This window comes from Balaenoptera physalus (genome assembly GCF_965194825.1).
Source record: "Balaenoptera physalus genome assembly, chromosome: 4".
NCBI classification, from domain to species: domain Eukaryota; kingdom Metazoa; phylum Chordata; class Mammalia; order Artiodactyla; family Balaenopteridae; genus Balaenoptera; species Balaenoptera physalus.
This window is the reverse complement of record NC_138891.1, coordinates 78,514,711-78,538,565: the sequence shown is the minus strand read 5'-3', so window position 1 is coordinate 78,538,565 and position 23,855 is coordinate 78,514,711. Positions and strand designations below refer to the sequence as shown.

At 40.9% G+C, this 23,855-nt stretch overlaps 1 protein-coding gene and 1 pseudogene across 6 annotated transcripts in view; both read left to right on the top strand.

Moving 5' to 3' along the window:
- Window positions 1–23,855, top strand: part of CASR (calcium sensing receptor) — an 87,662-nt gene that overhangs the window by 9,071 nt on the left and 54,736 nt on the right. Inside the window, exon 1 of one of the 5 annotated variants that reach the window (XM_082459394.1) lies at window positions 157–246. The exons of 3 other annotated variants lie outside the window; for them this stretch is intronic. The gene's annotated coding sequence lies outside the window, so the exon portion shown is untranslated. Of the gene's footprint in view, window positions 1–156; window positions 247–23,855 lie in introns of those variants that run through there. One more of the 5 variants, XM_082459397.1, reaches the window with a different exon arrangement.
- On the top strand, window positions 5,244–5,735 carry LOC309659547 (large ribosomal subunit protein uL22 pseudogene; annotated as a pseudogene). The gene has a single exon. The product of its transcript is annotated as a large ribosomal subunit protein uL22 pseudogene (transcript).

The window sequence follows — 23,855 nt, the reverse complement described above, 5'->3', positions numbered from 1 at the left end:
CGGCAGTCGGGGACCCCGAGGGGGCGGGAGCGGGAGAGGGGCGGAGCTCCGAGGCCGGGGCAGCGGCTGCCGCCCAGAGGGTCTGCGGGGGCTGCTTTGGACATACCCGAGGACGAGCGCCTCTCCGAGACCGTGACCTTGGCTTCGGGAACCGACCCCGCGCGCCGTCTTGAGCGCGCCTTGTGGAAACCCACGGCCGACGGGCTGGCGCTGCTCGCGGTGAGGCAGCCCGGGCCGGGGCGCCAGGTAACCTGGACCAGGGGCCGCGAGGGCGGTCAGAAAGGGCCCCAGTGGGGGAGGGGCAGTGACGGGGCTGGGGGCCGCGGGCTGGGGGCTAAGCGAAGGGCGCACGCTGGCGCAGCTCAGGCCTCGGAACACTGGGCGTGGGGCGTGGGGGAAGTCAGGGTCCACCTTACCGGACCAAGGGCTCACCGGTCCTCAGAAGGGGCAGTGGGTCGCCCTCGCGGATGAACGGGAATGCGCACCAAGACGCGGCTTCTGGGTAGCGTCTTGTGCCTCCGCCTTGTTTCTGCCTGTGACACAATCAGAAAGTATTCCCTTTCCGTGTGTTAACAAGGGAACGGGCAGTTTTCTAGCGTGTGTGCATAAGGAAGGCTACAGCGTCAGCATCCATCCTTCTGGGCCATGAGTCCCCTAGCAGGATCCTTGGCCCAAGCCTCCAGCTGCCTTGGGGACCTTGTCTCAGTGACACCAAACTAAGGTGTCAGTCCCGGGGCTTTATCACCAGCCGCTATATTCCTTGGGGAGAAAAAAGAAGTACCAGTTTGATGGAATTTTATATTATTTTTTAATCAATAAATTATAGTTTAAATAGATGATTTTTTAAAAAATCAAATAATGCAAGTTTAACTTGTAGAGATATTCCTATACTTGCATTTGTGTCTATTTATACCTTCCTTGTTTTTTACCCATATCTTTTTCAACTCTACTTCTTCTGTCCCCTCCCTTTGATTCGTTATCTCACCTCCTGCCTAATGAAAGTACCAAAAGAAAATGACGTCACCGCCACTGGCCGCATCCCTTAATCTCCAGCGTTCCTCGCTGGTGCCACCCCTGCTCTCTTCAAAAGTCTTTCACCCGGGTGGCCCTTGGGGTAGGGAGCCCACTCCCGAGCGGACATTTCTTTTACTTGTCTTAACTGTCCCAGAGATTCAAAGAAAGGAGCTTTGGGGCAGAGCCCCTGACGAATTCTGTACTACCTGTTCTTTCCCTTAAACTGGACTTTGCAAATGCAGTTTAAGTAGAGTCTGGTACTGAGGAAAATTAATGAAGGAAATTTCCTAAAGTGTTCTAGATTTCCAGAAATTAACACTTCACTAGTTCCTATTCCTGAAAGCAGAACTTTGCCAATCATACCTCCCATTATCTCTGCTGCCTTCACCTAGGACCAGCAAAGTAACAGGCATAGGATTTTTCATCAGTAGCAATCTCATAGGGTGGATGTTTTATATTTGTGAAGGGGCTCAGGGACATACCTTTGTGGTAGACAAGGGGGGAGAGGAAGATATAGAAGAAAGAGTTAGAGGGGATCAGGGGATTAGAAAGAGAGGAGCAGGCCAAGACCCTTAAGAGGAGAAGAATCCTGGAAGCGGGGCCCTGTCATTTAGGAACAACCTCCAGATAATTTGGCCAGCAGACCACACATGCAGCTTACTTCTTGCCATCAACCAACACAATCAACTACTTTCCAAGACTTTTTCTATGCAAGGCCAAAACACACTGAGAAGTGGGGAAAAAAATCAGCAAATCAACCCACTTTTGTCTATGTGATAAAATAGAAGTGGTTTAAATTATTTTTCCTGAATTAATAGAGTTTTTTAGGAGTTGTGTAGACTACTTAAAATAACCTAATAGCTACTCCAGTCACTGCGTTTTCCTTTGCTGTGTTCATTTTTTCATGTTGTATGACCTTGACCTGGATCCCACACAGTTCAGGAAGTTCAGGTTGGTTAGAAGCTGCCACTTCTAAGAAGCTTTTTAAATGAAGGATTGGGAGAGGAGAGGATTGGAAAATAAGGACTGAGCCTTGTGGTAGGGTAGGGGAATAATGAAGAGGGATGGACTGAGTACCAGCTTGAGACTGGTAAGGAATTGGGTGTAATTCTCAGAACAAGGCAATAATGAGTAAGTAAGACGTGAAGGAATCATTCATCATTCATTCATTCATTCAAAATGTTTGCAGAATGCCTGGCTATGTACCAATCACTGGGAGAAAAATGATGAATAAAACCAGGCAAGGTCTCTGATCTCCTGGAGTTTACAGATGCTTTGGGGAGGCCACCATTAGTAAAATAACTAAGTATTGAATATGTAATTACAAACTAAGATAAGCCTTCCTTTTTTTTAAGCTTTCCTTCTTTTTTTCATTGTTATTTTATTTTATTTATTTATTTTGATTGCGCCAGGTCTTAGTTGCGGCTCACAGCCTGTTTAGCGGCATGCAGACTCTTAGTTGCTGCATGCATATGGGATCTAGTTCCCTGACCAGGTATCAGACCCGCGTCCCCTGAGTTGGAAGGCAGATTCTTAAACACTGTGCCACCAGGAAAGTCCCTAAGATAAGCTTTCTAAAGGAAGGAAATAAAGGTCTTTGAGGGTGTATACAGACTGTCCTCTGAGATCAGGGAAGGCTTTCTCAAGGAGGTTTCCCTTGAGCTGAGATTCAAGGGTAGGTGGGAATGTTGGGGATATATATGGCTTTGAGGTAGGACCAGAATGTATCAGTTAGGAATTCCATTTGGCTACCAGTAATCAAGAAGCCAGGTGTAGTGTCTGCAATACTGCATATGCACACATGTAGAGTTGGAATTTCTGGAATTTGGGGGAAGGATGCTTTGTTATCACAGCGTTGTTTGTACTGCCCTGAGTTGGTCATGGTTTTCCATTATTGTTGTTCTTGCTTCTAAATTAAATGTTTAGATTCATTTTACTCTTGTCAGTTTAGTTTATTGTGCACAATAAAATTTGTGCATTGTGGTTCAAATGTGAATCATCCATATTTCCACTGCTAAGGTAGATATGTACATAACTCCCATACCAAATTTGGCTTGTATGGTGATAGCTCATTGTTGTCACTGAATACTTTCCCAGGTGAAAACAGGTGTGGCAGGTCAGCTACAGTGTCTTCTCTCCACCCCTATCCACTGCTCTAGTTTTAGTTACCCTAAAGCTGCATGTACCTCTTCAAAGTTTCATATACAGTCCTTAGGTAAAGAAAAAAATTACTAATTGCATTGACGCTGTAAGTAAAATTATCATAAATCTCACAATATAGTGGCATGGTGAGTTTTGACCAAGCATCATATTTCATGTGCAAATATTTTTACTCAGTCAACAATATTTACAGTGAACCTTTAATATGCCTAGCACTCTGTTAGATACTGTGGGTAAAATGGGTTAGTAAGAGTCAGTCCCAGCATTTAAGGAATTCACAGAAGTGTAAGAGGAGAGAGTCATACTTGTCTATGTAAGGGTAGGAAAGCATTGTGGTTGCTATAATGGAAGCATAACTAAGGTACAGTGATGCATAAGGAAGGGGAGTGGTCAATTCTACTAGAAAAGGAGAGGAGGGGTCCAGAAAAGGTTCATGGAGGAGTTAACACTTGAGCTGAATCTTGAAAGATGAGACATACCACAAGATAGACAGAGGGGAGAAGGCATTATAGAAGAGGGATCCATGTGCCAAAACAAACAAAGACATGCATGAAACAGTGTCAAGGTCCAGGACCTGCAAGTGTCTCAAAGAGCTGAAGCATAAAGAGCAAAGAGGGTCTCATGAAGAGATGAGGCTGGAGTGGCGGGCAGGCCAGGTCACAGAACCTGCATGCCATCACACCGATAGCATTGTGATTAAAGTATGTGCTCTAAGGTCAGACAGTCCCAGGTATGAGTCATGGTTCTGCCATTTTCTAGCTGTGGGGTCTTGGTCAAATCACTTAGCCTCAATAAGTAATGGTAACGAAGGTTGTATCTCTCTCATAAAGTTGCTGCAAGAACTGGATTAAGTCATGGAGTACCTGGCACATTATGCACCCACTTGTTGTTGGCTGTTATTTTCTTTTTTTATCCTGGGACAAAGGGAGCCACTGGAGGGTTTTACGTAGAGAAGTGACTTAGTGAGCATTTTTGTTTAGAACGCTGTCATTCTGGCTGCATGTGGATACTGGGTTAAAGGGGGATAAGTTTGGAGGAGAGCAACCATTTAAAGAGATTATAACCATTCAGATGATGGTGATGATGGCCTGAACCATGGTGGCCGTAGGCATGGAGAAAAGGAGACAAGTGCTTGAGATGTCTGCAAGGTAAATACCACAGAACTCAATTACTCATTAGCTGTGACAAGTGGGATTCTGGTCTGTCATCCTTTGGTACTGTCATCCAAGTGTTCTTAGGATAAACAAAAGGAAGCCAGGTGTCAAGCAGAACTGGGGATCAGATATTTAGGAAGTGCTTATATACTGAGGACTCAATGATTGGTACCAGAAAAAAGCTGTCTTTCTCATTTAGGAGACCCCTTGACAACTTCCATCTCATAACATTAAATAGGATCAGGAAGGTCTAGTTCATCCATAACAAATTTCATTCATTCATTCATCCTGTCTCTCTCTCTTTCTCTCTCTCTCTCTCTCTCTCTCATTTCTGGGAGGCTTTTAGTTCAAGGTGGACGAACGTTAGACTTCATCCATTTGCCATTGTCATAATGTGGCACATATAACCCTCACTCATGCCTGGTACTTTTGGTTCAATTCTTGCCTGACACTAGCATGACTGAATTTTTCCTTCTTTTTTCTCAAGTGTCCTCCCACAATCCAATAATCTCTGGCCAAGGTGCCTTTATTAAAGTCAGTGAGAATTAGAGGATTTAGGTGGTCCCAACTTTATAATACAGTGTAGTCTTGGTAACCACATTTGTCCATTCATAAGACAGAAAATAATCCAGACATATGTGATAGTGTCTGCTGAAAAGTTGCTGGGAGCTTTATGCCTGTACCCCCCAAATGTGGATCCTGGGAAATGTTGATTGAATGTGGTTCTCTTGGATTCAGTTGCTTGAACAACTGTCTAATTACTTGAAGCCACAGAAATGAACAGACCTTAAATTAGGCAGGGCCAATGAGTGAGGTGGCAAAATGTGAAACGAGGGGAAAAAAAGGTCTGCTTCTGCCATGGACAGTCTAGAATTTGATTAAAAGTGGACTTTCCCTTTTCCGATAAGCAGCCTGAGGTGACCTCTAAAAATGGTTCGCTATTCACCTGACCCAGAAAACCCCACAAAACCATGCAAGTCAAGATGTTCAAATCTTCATGTTCACTTTAAGAACACTCGTGAAACTGCCCAGGCCATTAAGGGTATGCAGATCCGAAAAGCCACTAAGTATGTGAAGGATGTCACTTCAAAGAAGCAATGTGTGCCATTCCGTCGTTACAATGGTGGAGTTGGTAGGTGTGCCCAGGCCAAACAGTGGGGCTGGACGCAGGGTCAGTGGCCCAAAAAGAGTGCTGAATTTTTACTGCACATGCTCAAAAATGCAGAGAGTAATGCTGAACTTAAGGGCTTAGATGTAGATTCTCTGGTCATTGAGCACATCCAGGTGAACAAAGCCCCCAAGATGCGGCACAGGACTTACAGAGATCATGGTTGGATCAACCCATACATGAACTCTCTCTGCCACATTGAGATGATCCTTACTGAAAAATAACAGTTTGTTCCTAAACCAGAAGAGGACATTTCACAGAAGAAAAAGATATGCCAGAAGAAACTGAAGAAACAAAAACTTATGGCCCGGGAATAAATGCCACAAAAAATAAATGCAAATAAAAGTAAAAAAAAAAAAGTGGACATTCCATCTCTGTGACCTTGGGCAATATATCTAAGCTCTGTGAGCCTCAGTTTTTACTGGTGGTTATCCCTTTGATATCTATAAATCTGAGGTAATGTTTCCTCCAAAGGGTAGTTGTGAGGTTTAAATGGACTGTATATGGAAAGTGCTTAACACAGTGCTTGGCATATGGTAGCTGCTTACCTGGCCCGTATCCTTTGCCCCTGCTCGTCTCTGAGGCTTATCCTTACATGGAAAAAGCAGGAAGGATGAAGGTTTCTTAGGTTAAGTAACCTGAATTAATTGGCTTTTATGTATTTCTCATCTATGATTGATCACCCCCCTCCCATCCCCCCACCGCCCGGGGAACCAGGTTGGAAACCTGTTTTCCTCCACCCTCAGGGAATGCTTATCAGTGATGAGGGCAAAGGTAATATGATACCTGCAGAGAGGAAGCTAATTTTAGATATTCTTCTTTCAACAAATCTTTCAATACACACAAGCAAAATTACTATCAAAGAAAAATGGAATTATTTGACTTCTTTCACCCATGTTTCTTTGTTGGTGGAGTTCCTAACATGCATGTTTCTTGTTTAAATTGTTGTTTTTCACGTAGAAAGAAAGAAGCAGGCTCAAAGAGATTGTAATTTTTCCCCCTAATAACTGTGAACTGTTTGCCCTTAGGGGAGAAAAAGTTTTGTTTTTCTCCTCATAATAGAGGTTGATGGTTGAAAGAATGATCATATCCTCAGAGTCTCTCTAAATGTTCTATAATTTGACATAGTTTAGTTCAACAAGCATCAGCTGAGTTCCAACTGCGTGTCAGGCATTATGTTGGCACCATTCACTCAGAGATGCCAACTGTGGTACCCAGATCTCCAGTCTGGTAGCCCTTGTGGAAGAGGGTGGCCAGGGAGAGGAGGGGGTGCCAGTTGATCTGAAAGAGCTGGCGAGAGGGGAACCCTCAGGCCGAGGTTCTCCATCACAGCTTCAGACCACAAGTCCATCAGATCATGAGCACCTTCAGGTCAGGATCCAGGTCTGCTCATCCTTACGTCCACAGGGCACCTTTTGTGCTAAGTGATCAGGAGAGGAAGGTAGTGAGGAGGCCAAGTGACCTTTTCTTTCTGCACTCTTAAAACTGAAAATATTCCAAATAAAGTTTGGCTCTGTGCCATTGTCAGCCAATTTTCAGCCTTATCTTAGGAGAGGCAGTGCAGTACATTGGTTAAAAGTCTGGGCTCTGTAGTTAGATTACCTGGGCTTATGTCCCATCTCTACAGCTTACCAATTGTGTGACCTTGGGCAAGTTGTTCAATCACTCTATGCCCTACTTTCCTTATCTATAAACTGGGGTTATTCATATTATCTACCTCATTGATTGTTAAAGGACTCATTGAGCTAATACACATTGTTCGAGGTCATCAGGCACAGACAGCATGTCTTATTTAACACTGAAACCCCAGAATCCAGCATAGTGCCTGGTACATTGGAGGAGCGTACTGAATGAACAAGTCTAATACACAGACAGGCTGGTATGGCAGTAAGTGACTGACAAAGCACTCATAAGGGATATGGGCAGGCTAGGTGTCATCTTTTACAAATGAGGAAACCAGCCCACTGAAAGGTAGAGTGACTTGCCAGAGAAAGCACAGCTATAAATGATATAAATGACAGACCTGGTTAATGCTCCTGACTCTATCTCTAGCCCTCTGCTCTTCCCACTATCTGACTCTCGATCCTATACAGGTGTTGTGGAACTCAAGGAATATCCACCTGAAAAAAATGAACACACATAACTTGTTTAGCTCTCTGAAAAAATGAATCTTACTGTAAATATCCTCAAATAGTAACTTCGAGTTAAAACTTGAAGTTTGGAAAGTTCCTATTTTGGGGTGTGGGGAGGAAAGCAGAGGATATTTTTTGTGAGAATGAAGAAGTTCTTTCAAAGTGAGAAAGTAACAGAGAATCATAAAGGAAAATTTTGATAGATTGTATTACATAAGCATTTAAAACATTTAAAATACTTACGTATAAAAAGTCATAATTAAATTAAAAGGAAAATAAACTAAAAAATATTGCAGCAAGTATGCCAGATGGTTAAAAGTTTCAGTATCTAAAGAGCTCATAGAATTTAAAACCATGGCTTCAGAAAAATGGGCAAAGGCTATAACACTTTTCAAATGAGGAAAAGCACATCGTTGGTGAACATATACAAATATTTTGACTCGACAAAAGAAGTAAGAATTTTTAGAATGATATACCAGTTTGTTGATCAAGAATACGAAGACTTTAGGGGCATCCCTGGTGGCGCAGTGGTTGAGAATCTGCCTGCCAATGCAGGGAACACGGGTTCGAGCCCTGGTCTGGGAAGATCCCACATGCCGCGGAGCAACTGGGCCCGTGAGCCACAACTACTGAGCCTGCGCGTCTGGAGCCTGTGCTCCGCAACGAGAGAGGCCGCGACAGTGAGAGGCCCGCGCACCGCGATGAAGAGTGGCCCCCGCTCGCCGCAACTAGAGAAAGCCCTCGCACAGAAATGAAGACCTAACACAGCCAAAAATAAAAATAAATAAATAATAATTAAGAATACGAAGACTTTAAAGATAATGAAGGTGGAGTAAGGAAATGGCTACCCTCTTAACATATTGTCTGGAAAACAATTGCCTTAAAATTGTTGATCACCCTTGACCAAGGATTTCAATTTCTGGAACTCTATCCTAAAGAAATCATCAGAAATATGGTTAAAAACTTATACCCAAATATGTTCTTCACAGTGTTTATTAATGAACCTGAAACACTAGAAACAACCACTGTGCCCAATAGTCAGGGAATGGGTAAGTCATTTATGGTGGGGGTGAAGCAGCACAGACTAGCAGCTAGAAGCATGGACCTGGAGTCTCACCGCCTCGCTTCAAATCCTGGCTCTGCCACTTATTAGCCTTTAAGCTTAGACACCTCTCCACCTCTCACTTTCCTCATCTATACACTGGGGATGACCAGAGTACCTATCCCAACAGGGTAGTTTTGTGACTTAAATGAATTGATATAGGTTTACAATTCTAAAATCCTCAAAGCTCTAAAAACGTAAAGGTTTTTTAGAACTTTATGATCAGGAGAACATGATAGAATAACGTAAACTAACATAACTTTATCCCACTTACTGTGACTATTTTCTACTATTATAATTAAGAATGAATCTTAACTCTTTTTCATAGTTTCACTTTCCTTGTAGAATCTCTCAGGTTCTCTTTATAAATTAATAACCCTCTTGCACATGTGAAAAGATTAATTTTGAGGGCAAAGCTAACTGGAATCAGGTATATCTACTTTGACCTAATCTCTTGGCCAAGAAACTTTTCCACATCCTCCAGTCCAGGGCTTTCACACTTTAAGATGGGGATATTTTTAACCTGCAGATTGCTGAGCTCCACCCCCAGAAATTCTGGTTAAGTAGGTGTGGAGAGAAGTCCGCCGTTTTGCAGCTCCCAAGGTGGTGCTGGTGAGGCTGACCCATGGACCACACATTAGGTAGCCCTGCTGTAATCCACGCCTTAATTTTTTTTATATACTAAAAGAATAAACATTTTTATTAAGCATTGTAAGTTGCATTCAGTAGCCTTCAGATACACCACACCACAACCCATCTACAATCAGTCAAACCCAACAGCAGTTCATTCTTGCACAATCCATGAGTTAGGGCAAAACTCCCTTCAGCTTACAGTAAGATCCTATTCAGGTCTTGTCACGCCTTAATTTTTTTTTTATTAATTAATTAATTTTTTTAACATCTTGATTGAAGTATGATTGCTTTACAATGGTGTGGTAGTTTCTGCTTTATAACAAAGTGAATCAGCTATACGTATACATATATCCCCATATCTCCTCCCTCTTGCGTCTCCCTTCCACCCTCCCTATCCCACCCCTCTAGGTGGTCACAGAGCACTGAGCTGATCTCCCTGTGCTATGCGGCTGCTTCCCACTAACTATCTATTTTACATTTATGCCTTAATTTTTAACACCCCTTACGTTGTCCCTTTTTAATGTGAACATTTTCATTTCTGGAAATCTTCAACTTGCTTTTTATATTCTCATTCTCCTGTCCTCTTATTTCTATGCTGTGCTTTTATGTCCAGGAGTAGTAACATAATAAACTTATCTATCACTTTCCAAAGCACTTGTCATGTACCAGTAACTGTGTTAGTGCTCTGTTCATATCATGTTTTCACCCTTTCAACAACCCTGAAAAGAGGGCATTATTATCCTAGTTTTAGAGGTGAGAAAACTGAAGTACTAGGACTCCCAGTAAGTGGGAAGAACAATTTACTTTCCATTTTACTGTCCTACCTCTTTCACACAGTGGTACATGTCACCAAGTCTCCAGTGACATGCCTTCTCAGTCCTGTCCCAGCTGCTTAGCTCCCCAATATGGAACACCCCTCACCTCAGAATCTGTCCAGATCCCATCCAGGCCTTCTATGCCAGGAAGCTTTCCTAGCTATACCCTGCCCATAGCCCACACCCCTCTGCATCTTTTGTTCTTATCTGGCCATTTATCATATGTGTTTGCATTTTCATACCAAAGGATTTTGTCTTTCTAACCGGACTTGGAACTCCTTGAAGGAAGGGCCCATCCCTTGCATCTCTCGGTCGCCCTTGGAATAGCCATGGTGGGGACTGATTGCCTCCCTTATTCCCCTTCCTACTCTTCTCCTTTCCTATCCCCCCAGTCTCTACCTTGTCCTTTCCTAATATGGTAAAATCAAGCCACATCAATGAGAAGGTGAAAAATAAGCCAGGCTGAACCCTTCTTAATCCCCTTCTCTGCAGTGCAGTTGTGGGTGGTTTGCTGGTGTTTGCCCTGTTGTTCCACAGTATCATGAGAAGGAAGGTTTCCATGCGGCCGTGCACTGGGCAGCAAAGTACCTGCAGTGCCCTTAAACCCTTGGTTCTTCTTGAGGGTTTCCAGACACCCCTCATGTGTTTACTTCCCAGTAAAACAAGAGTTTCACTCTCCATCCTTGTCTTCATTCAAGTATATGTCAAGAAGTTCTCACTTGCCCACTCCTAACTTGTACATCTTCGGAGTCACTTCCCCCCTAATGAAACCTCCTAGGGCCAGTACAGTGGGACACATTCACCTGGTCTGTACACTTTGGTTCTTTTCTCCTTTCTCCTCCCCTCCCCTTTTCCCTCCTCTTCCTCCTCTTCTCCCTCCCTTCATTTCTCACTTCCTCCTTCTGAGGTCATCATTCCTGATATTGCTTGGTTGGTATTATCAACCCACTCTGATAGCATACACATCTCAGGCCTTGTAAGCTTCCTTTTGTAATTTTCCCAAAACTTGTAAGGGGTCTTCAGAGCAACTGGGCCTCGTAGCGAAAGGGTGAGATTTCCGTGTTGCTTTCATTTCCTCCCTGTCCATTAGATGAAAGTATTGGTTGTGTCCGCCTCGTGGAGCTACACTGCTAAACTGACACCTGCACTAGTACATGATTTTAGATTCAATTAGTTTTCCCATTCAGGTGGCTTTTTGTGACCCATGGTTATGAGCCAGCTCGGTGGTGATCCTGATACTCTCCTTCAGTGTCTCCTGGGGCCTCAATTCCTTCCCCTTGGGGCCTCATTCCATTTTCTTGGATGCCTTCAGAGTGAAACCCTAGGAAAAAAAGTCTTTCTGAGGACTGCCCTTTACTGTTTCTTTAGTGTTTCCAATGTATTAGGCATGGTGCTAAGCATTTTTATACCTTGTTTTGTTTAATCCTGTCAAAAACTTTAGTTAGGTATTATCCCAATATGATGGGGAAACTGAGGTTTAGGAGGTTAACTGACTTGCCTGAGGTCTTATGGCCAGTAAGTGGAACAGGCTAGATACAAACCTATGTCACATAATTCCAAAGCTCATAGTCAAAATTTACTTTCTGGGAGCTTTCTTCCATCCTTCAAAAAATATAATGATTTTGCCAAAAGCTCTCACATGCATCACTGTGACAGTATAAATGGGTACACCCTTTCTGGAGGGCAATTTGGCAATACATATTAAAAGCTTTAAAAATGTTCTTATCCTTTAATCTAACAATTTCCATGCCTGAACTTATGCTAAGGAAATAATCATTAGTATGTGTAAAGACTTAACCCTAAGGAAGTTCAGGGCAGCAATATTCATAAAATGAAAAATTTGAAACAGGCTCCATGTCCAACAGAAAGGAATTGGCTAAATTAAGTATGATACATAGAAACAGTGAAATACCAAGCAGTCATTATAAATTATTTGGAAAAAAGAATATTTGGTGGCATAGAAATGTGTTCATGATGTAATAAATAACATACTATAGGATTTCAGATATGTAGCATATATAAAAACTGTGAAGAGTCGTGAGATAAAGGAGATAGAATTAAGACTGATTTTTATTTTCTTCTTGTATCCTTTTTCATATGTAATAATTACTTTTTAAATTGACATTGAGGGTTTTTTTTAATTTTGTATTTATTTATTTACTTTTTAATTGGAAAAATGGCTGCATGTTGTTTGAACATGCAGTCTTTGTTCACATTTACTAGTGCTCCCATTTTATATTTATAATTTCCCCCACAAACAAGCATTTCTCCAGACACTGAGTTTATCTTTGCAGTTTCTTTTTTTTTTTTTTTTTTAATGTAGGTTTTCATTCATTTTTTTCTCATTAGCCCAGTGTGCTTTGGTGTCCTGACCAGGTCGCCTCCCAATTGCCTGTGCCATTGACTCACACTGATCTCCTGCACTCATCACACTGCCTCTCCTTCTTTCAGGCCTCAAGGCGTCTTTGCAAAGTGCCCTCATTCTTGCCTCAGCTTTTCTTTCTGCTCTCACCACTCTCATCATCTCTCTGCTGCTTGCTTCATCAACCCCTTTGTATTCCCCTTTTCTGTTTCTATCGGGCCCACCTGTCTGTCTCTTATCTATTTACAGTAAGTCCCCTACATACGAACCTTCAAGTTGCAAACTTTCAAAGATGTGAACGTGCGTTCCATCAACGTCAGGAGTGAGTGAAATTGCATCTTGCCCTCGGTCCCCTATTGCTGATGATCCTTCAGCTCTACCATCTCCCACCTCCTCTCCCTCCTCCAGTCAGTAACTCTTCTTGCTTGTTCACTCCATGCCAGCTCCTGTATGCCAGCTGTTGTACTGTACTACTGTACTTTTCAAGATACTGTACTGTAAGATTAAAAATGTTTTCTTTATGTTTTGTGTTTGCTTTTTATGTATTATTTGTGTGAAGAGTATTATAAACCTAGTACAGTACAGTATTATATAGCTGATTGTGTTAGTTGGGTACCTAGGCTAACTTTGTTGGACTTAACGAATACGCTCTCGGAACAGAACTCGTTCATGGATAGGGGACTTATTGTATATTCTCCATTTAGCTGGTAATCCTTGGTCTGATCATTTCAGCCTTTGATCTGGGCCTTCCCTGAAGCGTTGTTTCAGGTATTTTAAAACCACGTTCCAAAAAAAAAAAAAAAAAAGAATAAATTCAATTCTTTAATTGAAAAAAAAAAGTTCCACCACACACTGTCCTGAGAGGGGTGTGGAGTTTTCTGACTCATGCCTTTTTCTTTAGGACCTAATCAGTTGTAGAAGGAACAGTTTAACCTCAGAAAATAAAATACTAAAACAAAACATTAATTAGCATTCCCTCTATAAGATATATATATATATATATATATATATATATATATATATATATATATATATATATATATATATATTATCCCTGACTAACCAAAAAAAGAGTTCGTGACAGAACATTAATTTCCACCTCTGGGAATGAATCCTAAGACGATCTCTGGCAAGTATTAAAGAAGTATTTGAAACTAGCTTAATTGAAATGTTGTTTGTAATAGTAAAAAAATAAGAAATATCTTAAATGCCCAGCAGTAGATGATTGGCTATGTACATTTTGACTCATATATACTACTATAAAGTCATTGAATATGATTATTCTGTATTTATAGCAATAAATAAACTAGGTTGCAGACCGGAATGTATAAGAGGATCCCATTTTTGTAAAATTATACATGTACGTCTGTATAGAGTCAGCAAAAGGAAGTCTCTTGATGATGAACTTTTTGGATGATTTTTCATTTTCTGTTTCTTTTGATTTCTTCTTTATACTTTTCTACATTGCTTGCATATTTTACAGTTAGCAAATTTTGTTTTTAAACAAAGAAAAATCTTAGTTTTTTTTCAGTAAATTACATAAATAACTTCAATTTTTGATCGTTTATTTTATATTTTCCTACTGTTTACAATGAAAACATCAAACATCCTTTGCCTGGCTTCTTATTATGAAATCTGTCATTCATATCAGAGATCAGTTATATTACAGTTTAAAGAATAATAATAAAATGGATACCTGTGTACTTATAATTCAGCTTAAGAAAATTAATTCTTTGGAGCCCGTATGTGCCTCTAGTCAAGTCCTACTCCTTTTTCCAAAGAGGTAACCACTCCCAAATTTGTATTTCACATTCCCTTGCCTTATAGTTTTATGAGATACATATGTTCAGTTCATTATGCTACAACTTGGTGTTACTGTAATGCACATTGGTTCATATGCAATCAGTAAATAAGGGAATTGTGTCAATATACACAGGAGTCACATTGCTTATACAGTATTTTTACCCACATGTAAATGTGCATCACCAAGGTGCAGCAGCTGACACAGAGTGCACTGACACAGCTGAATGCAGCAAGCTGTGAATCTCTGTTCCAAAGCTCATCCACTCCAAGTTGTTCTCTTGGCTCACTTTGGCCTCATACCCTGTGTGGGAAGTGCCTGTTACACATGCCTTGATCGTCAGACGTTTTGTCCTAAGGCAGCTTCCTCAACCTTCCTTAAACCTTCTCCTAAGAAGCTATCTTCCTCTTTTCTCATATTTGCAGTATTATTTATTTATTAAGAGTGCAATGTATGTTGTGATTATACTAATGTGTTTATTAGGGGTTTTATTGGTTTTATTAATATTCTGTTTATTAGGGTTTTTATTGGTGTTATTAATATTCAGTTTACAAAGTGATATAGCATTTTTTTTCATTTTTTCCATAGGAAAACAGTCCATAATCTGTTACTTTTTTTTTTTAACATCTTTATTGGAGTATAATTGCTTTACAATGGTGTGTTAGTTTCTGCTTTATAACAAAATGAATCAGCTATACATATACATATATCCCCATATCTCTTCCCTCTTGCATCTCCCTCCCTCCCACCCTCCCCATCCCACCCCTCTAGGTAGTCACAAAGCACCGAGCTGATCTCCCTGTGCTATGCGGCTGCTTCCCACTAGCCATCTGTTTTACATTTGGTAGCGTATATATATGTACATGCCACTCTCTCACTTTGTCCCAGCTTACCCTTCCCCCTCCCCGTGTCCTCAAGTCCATTCTCTAGTAGGTCTGCGTCTTTATTCCTGTCCTGCCCCTAGGTTCTTCATGACCTTTTTTTTTTTTTAGATTCCATATATATGTGTTAGCATATGGTATTTGTTTTTCTCTTTCTGACTTATTTCACTCTGTATGACAGACTCTAGGTCCATCCACCTCACTACAAATAACTCAATTTCGTTTCTTTTTATGGCTGAGTAATATTCCATGGTATGTATGTGCCACATCTTCTTTATCCATGCATCTGTCAATGGACACTTAGGTTGCTTCCATATCCGGGCTATTGTAAATAGAGCTGCAATGAACATTGTGGTATATGACTCTTTTTGAATTATGGTTTTCTCAGGGTATATGCCCAGTAGTGGGATTGCTGGGTCGTATGGTAGTTCTATTTTTAGTTTTTTAAGGAACCTCCATACTGTTCTCCATAGTGGCTGTATCAATTTACATTCCCACCAACAGTGCAAGAGGGCTCCCTTTTCTCCACACCCTCTCCAGCATTTATTGTTTGTAGATTTTTTGATGATGGCCATTCTGACTGGTGTGAGGTGATATCTCACTGTAGTTTTGATTTACATTTCTCTAATGATTAATGATGTTGAGCATTCTTTCATGTGTTTGTTGGCAATCTGTATATCTTCTTTGGAGAAATATTATTTAGGTCTTCTGCCCATTTTTGGATTGGGTTGTTTTTTTTTTTGATATTGAACTGCATGAGCTGCTTGTAAATTTTGGAGAATAATCCTTTGTCAGTTGCTTCATTTGCAAATATTTTCTCCCATTCTGAGGGTTGTCTTTTTGTCTTGCTTCTGGTTTCCTTTGCTGTGCAAAAGCTTTTAAGTCTGTTACTTTTAATGCATGGTTTTGTAGGATGAGAGAGGTTTTTTTTTTAAATACATATATTACCTTATATGAGAAACACCTATGTGTCCCTAAACAATGCATTGTTTAATTTGCATTGTTTTGAATTTTGTACAAATGGAGTCATGTTCTTTGCATTCTTCTTCAATGTACATTTTTTAAAATATTTTATTTGTGAGAGTAATCCATGTTAATGACTATAGCTGTGGCTCATTCATTTTCACTGCTGTATAGAATTTCATTGTACAAGCGTTCTAAAATTTATATATTCTCCTGTCGACCAGCAACTAGTATTTGCAGTTTCCTGCTGTTGTAAAAAAAAAAATGTTGTTATAAATATTTTTGTACATGACTCCTTGGCATATGTGCAAAAATCTCTAGTGCATTCTACCTAGGGGAAGAAGGGCTGGGCTTAGAGTATGGACATCTTCATGTTTACTAGATAATGTGAAATGGATTTGCAAAGTGATTTTACGAATTCAAACTTCCATCATTAGCGTATGCAACTTCTCATTTATTCACATCATTTCCAAGAGTTGAGTTGTTGCCAAAGTGTTGTGGTTTTAATTTGTTTACAAATGTGTATATGTTTCTTTCCTTGTCTGCTCAGTTTTTTCCTCTGTGAAATGTCTGTTGATGTCCTTTGCCCATTGTTTTTCCATTGGGAGGTTTCTATTTTTCTTACATTAGGAATGCTATATATTCTGGATGCCACTCCTTTTTCAGTTATATTGTTACAACTATCCTCTTCCTTTTTGCAACTTATCTTTTCACTTAATAGGGTCTTTTTATGAATGGTAGTTCTTAGTTTAATATAGTTGAATTTATCATTTGTTCTTTTGTTGTTTGTGCTTTTTTTACTTGTTTAAGAAATCTTTCCATATTCGGGGTTATAAAGACGTTCTATATTTTCTCCTAAATTTTAAAAAATTTTGTCTATCACTTTTAAACCTTCAAGCCATTTGCAGTTGATTTTTGTGTATGATCTGAGTACAGGTCCAATTCATTTCTTTCCCACATGGCTAACCAGTTGTCCCAATACTGTTATTGCATAGTCTGCCCTTTCTCCTACCAGTACAGATGCCATCTGTCAACTATCACAGTTCCATGTATGCATGAATCTGCTTCTGGGCTCTCTGTTCTGTAATATCTGTCTTCTCTGCCATTATCAACTGTTTTGATTATTCCAGCGTAGTATTGTTTTGGCAGCTGGTAGGGTGAGCCTTCCTTCCATGTTCTTCTTCAGGATTATTGACTACTCTCAGCCTGTTGCTCATCCATATAATTTTAGAAGAAGTTTGTCAAGTTGTGCACATGCAACACACACACCTGCTGTCAAGTACACACATGCACACACACACACACACACCTGTTGAGATTTTTATTAGGATTGCAGTGAATTTATAAATCAGTTTGGGGAGAATGACATCATAACAATATTGAGTCTTACTATCCATGAACACAGTAGAGATCTCCATTTATTTCAGTTTTTTCAAAAAGTTTTTCAATAATGTTTGAAATTTTTCCGTACAAAGATTCTTACACATCTTTAGTTCATTCTATTTTTAAGAAACTTACTTTTTTTCTATTATAAATAGTATCTGTTTACAAAGTATATATTTCTGTTATTGATGATTAATAGAAATGCAGTTGACTTATATAGTATATGTCTGGTAACTTTGCTAATTTCTCTTATTTATTCTAATTATTTGAATGTAGAGTCTAAGGTTATCATGTTGTCTATAATTAATGATAATTTTATTTTTTTTCTAAACCTTACACTTATGATATCTTTTCATTATGTTACCAAACTGGCTAAAACCTCTGGGAAAATGTTAAAGAGAAGTGGTGATGGGGCATCCTTGTCTTCTTCCTGATTTTGAAGGGAAGACTTTTAACATTTTATCATTACCTGTTGTTTTCAGCACCTGTAGCACCAAGTTTCTGTGTATTTTGGAGTACACTTTTCTCATACTTAATTGGAAAGAGCTCAACTCAAGATTAGCCTTGGAGAAAGGGGCACGATTGCTTGCCTTAGCCTAGATTATTTAGGCTAACGTAGTGGAGAAAGAGGATCCTCCGTGTGGTTCACCCTCAGTTACTAGAGTTTGACATTGGGGTGGGGGTGGGGGGGAAAACCCAGATAATATTCTCTGTACTTGCATTTTCCTCTGAAACCTTGAGGGCAGGATTTGAGTAGTTCTGAGTCCCCAGCCAAAACCACCTTATAATGCCGTGGGTGGGTATCAGAATTACACATTGTTGGGTCCCACCCCAGAGTTTACGACTTGAAAGGCCTAAGTTGGGGCCTGAGAATTTGCATTTCTAAGAAGTTCCCGGGTGATGTGGATGCTGCTGGTTTTGGAATCACACTTTGAAAAACACTGTCCTAATACTGTCTCTTTAAAACATCCCAACACTGGGCAGAACAGAGACAAGGAAACAAAATTATTAAAGTACCTGAAAAGGAAGGAGGAAAACTCAAGAGTGTGACAGCAGCTACCATGAGTAGCACCCCTGGAGGATGACAGACGGCTACCTCCAAACATGGGAGAATGGAAGGAGAGGGAAATGCAGGAGGAAATGGGAGATTTGAGACAATGAACAATGGAAGGAACTCATGGGAAAGTATGAAGGGAGACCATGAATAAGCAAATACATCAGGTAGGGGTGATCATTCAGTTTGCATCCCACAAAGAACACTGAGGGGAACGATAAGAGACCTGTGTAACTTTGGGAAGGAGAAGTAACAGGATGACCATTTAAGCCATGGTTCCTTGTAAAGATCTGTTCCACATAGAGACAGGCCTCTGCCTAGTGAGACAATAAGTGCTGTATAAAACAGAAACCCAAGTCCCAGGAAATGACAGACTTAATGCAAATTTCCTGTTAAGCAGATAAACTGGATTTATTCTTTTTTTTTTTTTGATTTTTAGAATTTTACTTATTTTTTTATACAGCAGGTTCTTCTTAGTTATCCATTTTATACATATTAGTGTATATATGTCAATCCCAATCTCCCAATTCATCACACAATGAATTGGATTTATTCTTTTTTTTTTTTAATTTTATTTATTTATTTATTTATGGCTGTGTTGGGTCTTAGTTTCTGTGCGAGGGCTTTCTCTAGTTGTGACAAGCGGGGGCCACTCTTCATCGCGGTGTGCGGGCCTCTCACTATCGCGGCCTCTCTTGTTGGGAGCACAGGCTCCAGACGCGCAGGCTCAGTAGTTGTGGCTCACGGGCCCAGTTGCTCCGCGGCATGTGGGATCTTCCCAGACCAGGGCTTGAACCTGTGTCCCCTGCATTGACAGGCAGACTCTCAACCACTGCGCCACCAGGGAAGCCCTGGATTTATTTTTAAAGTGGAAAAGAAAAGGGGAAGTACTATAAGCAAACAAGGCTTAAAGTCACGTTCATCACTTGAGGAGCTGCAATTCCTGCCAGAGACGCTTTGACTTGGGCTCAGGGCCTGCGAGGGGGCAAGAGTGGGACAGGGAGAGTCACTCGAAGAAGAGGTTGGGGCTTTGCCCTGCTGGAGGGAAGGCAATACCAGAGGTGCCAGAGAGAGCCAAAGGCTAACTCTACACAGAGAACTGGAATCATATGGTGCTTTCGAATCTAGGTTTTTACTCATCAACAGTGTGAATAAGCAATTGATAAAAATAAGAAGGGCATGAGTTCTCCACTCCCCTTGCATACCTGCTGCCAGCCACCTCCCTGTCAAGGACTAGCTGGCTCTCTGGGGCACCATGTCTTAAAGCTGCCTCTGGCTTTGATAGTGTACAACATATCAGAGCTGGAAAGATCTGAAGAGGTGATCCTCACTGGTCCAGCAGGGCCCAGACAGCAGGAGTGACTTGCCAAAAGTCAACCAGAGTAACTGCATTCATTCATTTATTTTATTTTACAAATTTGTCATTAGGACTGCTTGATTCAATTTATTGACATATTAAAACATAAAAATCAGTATCCCCATATTTACTGTATAAAATCTGAAAAGCTTGCCTTGGATTTATGTAGTATCTTGCCTCTGGGTAAACTCAAGTAGCTTCATAGGTATAAGTGCATAGAAACCACTGAGAATTATATTCCTAGGAAGGGTTTTGGTGTTTTTTGTTTTTAATGTTTTCAGCTTAATTTTAATGATAAAACTCAGCTTCTCAGACTGATACATCAGATCCCACTGGCTCACTGGGGCCCAGATTCTTCTTGCTATGATCACAGAATGAACGGCAGTGAGGCCTTATGCCCAACGTCCAAAGAGAAACTGAAATAGTACCTATGTGTTAAAAGGGAATATTTCATACCTTTTATATTTTTAAGACATTAAGGGAAAAAATGCAAGCATTTTTAAAAAGTTATCAAAAAAGCCTTCTTAAACTACATGTTTTTCAATTATTTAAAAGCTATGCCTTAAAAAATATTTTTAATCACTCTCCTTTAAAAAAAAAAAAAAGATTTATTTATTTATTTATATGGCTGCGCTGGGTCTTTGTTGCGGTGCACGGGATATTCGTTGCAGCATGCGGGATCTTTTAGTAGTGGCATGTGGAATCTTTTTTTTTTTTTTTTTTAGTTGTGGCATTCAGGATCTTTAGTTGCGGCGTGCGGGACCTTTAGTTGTGGCATGTGAACTCTTAGTTGCGGCATGTGGGATCTAGTTACCTGACCAGGGATCAAACCCGGGCTCCCTGCGTTGGGAGCTCAGAGTCTTAGCCACTGGACCACCAGGGAAGTCCCTAAATCATTCTCCTTTAATGTTATTTGAACTGTCAAAATAAATGTTATGATTTTTAAATTAAGAATATTAAATCTACTTTTGCAAAGCACCACTTCTGTCATCCCCACTAACAAACAACAACAAAACCCATTGCTTTAACCTGCAGCTCTCTGTGGCCCCTAGTGTTTCCTAGAGGCCCAGAGCCTGGTGGCCGCTGATTGACAGGCCCACAGAAGGGCTGTGCTGCCCCTGTGGGCAGCATCACTGCTGGGGCGCATACGAGGCCCAAACTGGGAGCTCCTAGGAAGGGTTTTGATCCCAAATTGGCTGCAAACAATTTTTAAGCAAGTTGCTTCATTGTTCTGTGATTCACTGAATCTTGTGAGACTAGAGGTAAAGGCACTTTAAGTTCCAAGAAAGAAAAGTGCAGGGACTTCCCTGGCTGTCCAGTGGTTAAGACCTCACCTTCCAATGCAGGGGGTGCAGGTTCTATCCCTGGTCAGGGAGCTAATATCCCACATGCCTCGGGGCCAAAAAACCAAAACATAAAACAGAAACAGTATTGTAACAAATTCAGTAAAGACTTTAAAAAATGGTCCCCATCAAAAAATCTTAAAAAAAAAAAAGTGCAATATAAATTCAAGGTTATTCTTAGAATTGCAGGTTCCTCTAGTTGGACCTACACTTCTTGTGTCCACACTTACCCTGGCGCGATGTCCTCTCTGCTTCCCTTACACCTGATCATCTAGCCTTTTTCTGAAAATGTTTTCACTTTCACTTTGGGAGGCATTATTTCCATTGTTGACTAGCCCTACTTGCTGTAATGGGAAATTTTTCTTGTGCTGTGTTGGAAGCCTAGTGCGTTGCTGTACAATTCTGAGGTTAGAAAATTCTTCCTTACATCACACCAAAATCTATCGCCGTGGAATTTCTGCCTGTCTGTCCAGCCCTATTCTCCGTACCCACCTAGAAAAAAATCTGAGACTTCTTTTAGCATCTCGAGGATCCAAACCATGTCCCAACTAAGAGTTCTTTTCTCCAGGCAGACTCTCAGGGTTAGTTCCCACAATTGTTTCCTCCCCATGGCTTCATTTCCAAGCTTTCACTGTCCTGCTCGCCTTCTCTGAACATAGGCCAGCTTGTCTGGGTCCCCTTCTCTGAGACGGAAGTACTCATACTTGGACACCATACTGCATATGAAGTCTAGGCCAAGGCTGAGATTGATAGGGTTCTTGGTCCCCCTGGTCCTTGCTAACGATACATTGCTTTTAGTAATCACCTGACCCTGAGGCTCATGTATTGTCTTTACGAGGCATCATAGACTCTTTTGTCTTTTTTTCTAACTATTTACAAATAGTTACTAAGCCAGTTTCATAAACACCTATCTGAATTACTGAAATCACTTATTCCCTATTTGCCATTTTGACGACCATAGCAAGGAAAGGTCAAGGATAATCTAGGATGACTTGCTCAGGGTGGCTCCTGACTATTTCATCTGTAGTTTCTAAGAGGTGCAAGACCTCCACTTGAAGTTGTCTTTCTCATTTCTCCCATGTGGTTGTTCCTCTTGACCAGATTCTGCCTGCTGTCCAGGACCTATATCAGTGCATTGTCTGCCCACATTTAGCTCCTCAACACTTGATCCTGTGTCATCCCCTCTTCTGGAAAACTCCACGGTGACTTTTAGAAGTGCCTGCATTTTTGCATTTTTGTTGTTTTGTATACTATTTCCTTATCCCTTTGTCCCTCTGGTCTCTGTGCCAGAGTCTGTCATTTGCTCTTTTAGGTTTGTTGATTCTACTTTATGACTCTGTTCTTTTTTTCTACCTACAAAATCCGTTTGAAGATTCTTTAATGGAGAATATCCATTTTACCCATTAAAGTCTTTATTTTGTTCTGTCTTCTAAAAAAAAAAGAGAAAAAAAGGAAACAAAGCTTCCTTCTGAACCTCTCTAAAATATGCCATAGTAGCTTTATGGGAGGGGAGTGGTGAACAAGCAGTTTCAGAGCTGGAAGAAAACCCAGCTCTCCAGTTTCTCATTTGTGTGTCTCAGACAAGAGCGTGGAGACACAACCTTATTCTCTCTTAGTTCAGAATGTTTATAAACCTCCAGGAGACAGTGGGGTGGGTGGGAGGTGGGGGTGCTGGGCTGGGCACATCAGGAGCATCTAATGCCACATCTGAGTCCCAGCTCTAGCCCAACAGGGAGAGGTGTACCACTGTTCAAGTAAGCTCTGTTGTCATTCACTTTGTACTTGGACTGTATAGGAATGCTTTACGGTCTAGACTCTAATGGCTAAAATTTAGCCAAATAAAATTTTTCTTGGCTGCTAAGGAGTCCTTGGAATGAAAATGACCAAAAAAAAGACCATTTGCCCTAACGGGACACGTGGCAACGAGGCAATAAGGCCAATTCCTTATTTGAAAGTGCCCATAGCACAGTGTTTTTTCATTGACTGGACTGAGGGTCACACAAAAGCCCATGATAAATGACTTGCTTTTCTTCAGAGTCATTTATTAACCTCAGGAGTGTGGAATGCATCACCAAGAGACTAATCTGTGTCACTGAAAGGACATAAACCAGAGTTTTCTGGACCTGTAAGGGGGAGGGTAGAAGAAAGGAGGAAGTAGGTTTATCCTTGCCTTTGCTACTTTCTCAACTGTGGATGCTGCACCATCTAACAAATGGATAAAGAGCCTTGCCTGCACATAGGAGTAAGGTGGGCCATATTACGATTACCTCTGCCTCCAGGTGGGAACAAAGGGCACAACTGGACAGTTGGCCTACGAATGAAGCATAAAATAACTTATTAATTTATTTTCCACCAACACACTGGTGTGTGCACAGCCAAACGAGTGTGGTCTTCTTTTAAGAAAAGCCTTTTGAAAGGTTTTCCACTTATTCCGTGGTGCTTCCGTTGCTCAAAAGATTGTTGGGGAACTGGGTAAAGGAAAACGTACACATGCACACAAATGACAGCCATCTACATCAACAACTCAGAATTA